Genomic DNA, 3,226 nt, shown 5'->3' with positions numbered 1-3,226 from the left:
TGCCATTCCAGAGCGGAAGCAAATGATCAGATTTTGATTATAGATTACCAAAACAAACTATTTTTTTCAGAGGATTAACTTGCACAGATTAATTGTTGACCTTAAGACTAGCAATGTGCACTAAAAAATTAAATATTGTAAATTTTGATTTCATGTGGACTTTAACATCTCAGGTAATGTCCGTGGTATGATGACAACAACAGTGGTTACATATAAATATATTTTAATTGATCAAAATTATTGCTAGGAACAATTCAGTTGCACCCCTACCAAATTCTTTGTCCTTTGAATTAAAGGCATTTTTATGAACAAATTTGGAAAAAACAAATAAAAGTTTCCAAAGTCTAATGTAGTCTGGGATAGGGTGCGTTATCTGCCTCAGGCAACGGCAGCACGGAGCACAAGTTAAATTAACAATTCTTTACTTTAATACAAGTTATAACATGAATGTACAGATATGTTGAAAAATAAAGTACAACTTACAATCACACATAATTTCTGTGCCTATAAGTGACATGACATGTTCACACACAGCACACACTGAGTTGGATTTGAGACTTTAGTCTTTGCAACTTTACAGATCTTCTTTATGCATCAAGAGCTTTTAACACTCCAAAGTGAAAGGAAAAAATTGAAATAGCATCATATGACCCCTTTAAACAACATAAAAATAATATCAAAATATAACGGTCCTGACTGTTGTTGATAAATGCCAGTGGTACCCTGAGCTTGTATGTAATTATAAGTTCTGCAGTATTAATAAAAAATGAACATGAGGGACAGGTGCACCTCATAGCATCAGAAACTCCACAACCCTACCTAGTACAGTTTTCCTCGGCGTTTGCAATATTTGTAATATCTGCACAAAGGAGACGTCGATCAGCTGCTAGAAGATCTCACCTTTGGAGAAGACTGTTAATTTTACACTCGAAAAATGTAAGTATTACTACTTAAAAATTAAGATTACCCCAGAATGCATTGCTAGCCCACCCCAATACTTATGAACAACACACTAGACAAACGCAGCCAAGGTGAATACATGTCAATCCCAATGTTTACTAAGCCATGGTCTCTTTACCACTGCAGGGACTCCTGTGCATGATCTAGTGATTCACTACCTAGGGACCTGACTGAGGCTTTAATAACAGCCTTGTAAAACGATTCAGTTGTTAATTTTGGTTCGGAACGAACTCCCTTCTGAAGTGCCTTCACGAGACCAGAAACGCCATTTGTAATTCGCTCCGGTTGAAAAGGTTGTTAGTTAGGTTTACTGTCTTCTTTTAACTTCATGGGACAATTGCAAAAGTTTGCACATGCAAAAACCCATTCAACATGACAATGTTAACATCAAATAAGCGCAATTACTGTGTTTTACATTAGACATTTAGTCGTATTAAGCGCAAGCTCTTCATATCTTTTAACGTCACGGAAACACAAAAATATCATACAACACACCAAAATTAAACCTAAAAATCATTATAGTAACAGTTTTGACATTAAGTGTTTTATGGATAAAACAAGAAGAAAGACCACATTCCCTAAACAGTTCATTTCCCTCATATAATTCATACAACGCTTATTCTGTGTTTTTATATAGCTTATGTTGTAGGCTACATTTGTGTATAAATATATAAGTTTTAAATAAATTTACACTTTTTCAATATGCAAGTTTTGATGAATGCAGTCCGAATTCCGGAAATGTTGAGACGTTTTTTTTAAAAATTTGAATAAAATGAAAACTAAAAGAATTTCAAATCACATGAGCCAATATTTTATTTACAATAGAACATAGATAACATAATACATCTTTAAACTGAGAAATTTTACAATTTTATGCACAAAATGAGCTCATTTCAAATTTGATGCCTGCTACAGGTCTCAAAATAGTTGGGATGGGGGCATGTTTACCATGGTGTAGCATCTCCTCTTCTTTTCAAAACAGTTTGAAGACATCTGGTACTATACCATTTAGCATCTTTACACTTTCAACAATTTGCTCTAAAGTAGTTCAACAAATGCAAATTTAAAATAAGGAACCGTGTTTTTGGTTTGTAATACGTACATTTGTAAACACCCTCATCCAAATGTTCTGCCATGTTCGATTATGATGCATCCTCTTCTTCTTTATGATGTAATCTCGCGAGAATTAGTACATCCCCAGGTAATTCTCGACTACTCTTTTATGAATACTAAGGATTCGGACATACTTATTTGCTCGCCTACTGCTTTTCGCCTACTATATAGTAGAGAAGTAGGCGGTTTCGGACGCAGCCTCTGCCTCTCTAAGACATCCCTTTTATAGCCAATCATGTTACAGACCTGATGTCAATTAACTTAATTAGTTGCTAGATGTTCTCTCAGCTGAATCTTTTCCAAATTTCTTGCTTTTTCAGCCCTTTGTTGCCCCCGTGCCAACTTTTTTTGAGACCTGTAGCAGGTATTAAATTTGAAATTAGCTTATTTAGTGGATAAAAGTGTAAAATTTCTCAGTTTAAACATTTGTTATGTTCTCTATGTTTTATTGTGAATAAAATATTGGCTCATGTGATTTGAAAGTCTTTTAGTTCCCCTTCAGGAACTCGAGCTGTGTCGAAACGCTACGAGAACACCTCTGACCACGCTCTGAATCACATGTGTAATCAGTCCAATGGATGGGCGAGACGTCACGGGCGGGGTAAAGTAACAACCAGGAAGCTTAAAAGCACGTGTGGTGAAACCTGCGTCAGCTTTCTGTCATTCAGCAAGCGCTCTGTGTGTGCGTGTCAGTCGCTATCTGTTTGTAAGTCTTATTCAGTGTTGTTTGTCCACTTATAAGCTCCATTATGTCAAAGCTTCAGTCAAAAGAAGCATTTGGGCGAGCAGGCAGCGTTCAGGCTGTGTGTTCCTCCCTGCCCGTGCTATATTTCGGTGGGGACACACACAGTTTGTGTGTTGTCTTTTTGGGAGCGAAGCATGCAGAGTCAGCTCTCGATGGAGGCCTGTCTTTCTCCGAGGAGATCTTGCTTTTTCAGCCCTTTGTTGCCCCCGTGCCAACTTTTTTTGAGACCTGTAGCAGGTATTAAATTTGAAATTAGCTTATTTAGTGGATAAAAGTGTAAAATTTCTCAGTTTAAACATTTGTTATGTTCTCTATGTTTTATTGTGAATAAAATATTGGCTCATGTGATTTGAAAGTCTTTTAGTTCCCCTTCAGGAACTCGAGCTGTGTCGAAACGCTACGAGAACA

The sequence above is a fragment of the Sinocyclocheilus rhinocerous genome, unplaced genomic scaffold (assembly GCF_001515625.1).
Source record: "Sinocyclocheilus rhinocerous isolate Xijiao unplaced genomic scaffold, SAMN03320098_v1.1 scaffold149, whole genome shotgun sequence".
Lineage (NCBI taxonomy): Eukaryota > Metazoa > Chordata > Actinopteri > Cypriniformes > Cyprinidae > Sinocyclocheilus > Sinocyclocheilus rhinocerous.
This window is presented reverse-complemented; position numbering follows the sequence as displayed.